This window comes from Octopus bimaculoides, chromosome 28, assembly GCF_046866305.1.
Source record: "Octopus bimaculoides isolate indiv1 chromosome 28, ASM4686630v1, whole genome shotgun sequence".
Classification (NCBI taxonomy): domain Eukaryota; kingdom Metazoa; phylum Mollusca; class Cephalopoda; order Octopoda; family Octopodidae; genus Octopus; species Octopus bimaculoides.
The window spans coordinates 9080724-9081857 of NC_142955.1; positions in this window are offsets into that span (position 1 = coordinate 9080724).

Consider the following 1134-nt stretch of genomic DNA (forward strand, 5'->3'; position numbering starts at 1 on the left):
AATCAGAATAGCTGGGTGAGGTTTGTTTTCCATGGGTTCGCAGGTGAGATTTGAGGCCAGCCAAGGACAGACATGGTCTGTCACAGACTGTGCACACAAAAAGGTCCTTGTCATTCACCTTCTCAGTCTTCACCTTTTTCCTTAAATGTCTCTTGAGCCCTGCTTGCATCATCCTGGCCTCTTCAAATGCTTTCACTCCACTCCACACCCTTGTTCGCCATCCAACTCGATCTGAAGCGAGGACTTCTATATCTTTTGGAGCCATTCCAATTGACTTCATAGCAGTCCTTATGCCATCCTTAAACCTTTTTTTAGGTTTATGCCGATAACGTTTCCCCTCTGCCAGCTCACCATAAAACAGCTGTTTCGGCATGCGTTCATCTGCCATTCGAACAATATGGCCACACCATCTCAATTGATTCCTCAAAATCATGGCTTTAATTGAGGGGATGCCTGCGTTTGGAGTAAAAGAATTCCATTTAATTCTTAAAATATGACGAAGGCATTTTTGTTGGAATTTTTCTAACATTTTAAAATGCCTTTCATAACAGGTCCAAGTTTCACAGGAATACAATAGGGATGTTAAGACAAATGATTTGTAAAGAGCCAGCTTTGTATTGTTATTTATATGTCGCTGGCGCCAGACGCGTGACTCCAAGCCACCAAATGCTTTTGCTGCCCTTTGAATTCACAGGTGTATTTCCGTATCAAGATTTCCATCATCTTGAACAGAGCTTCCCAGGTAGACAAATGAATTTACAACCTCAAGTAACTTTCCCTTAACAAAAATTTTAGGGAGGTTACAAACAGCACCATACGCAGGTTGATACATCACAACTGTTTTTTTCAGATTGATGGTCAGGCCAAAATCATCACAAGCTGCATCAAATGCAGATACAAGGGATTGCAGACCCGATTCAGAATGACTAACCAGATCGCAATCGTCAGCATACAAAATTTCCCTAATAAGTGAAGTAAAAACCTTCGTTTTAAACTTCAGTCGGGTCAAATTAAAAACATTCCCCGTTGTTCGATATTTTATGTAGATACCCTCCTCAGAGTTTTGAAAGGAATGTGACACCACAACGGCAAAGTATATTGCAAAGAGGGTGGGTGCATCAAGGTCTCCCTGCT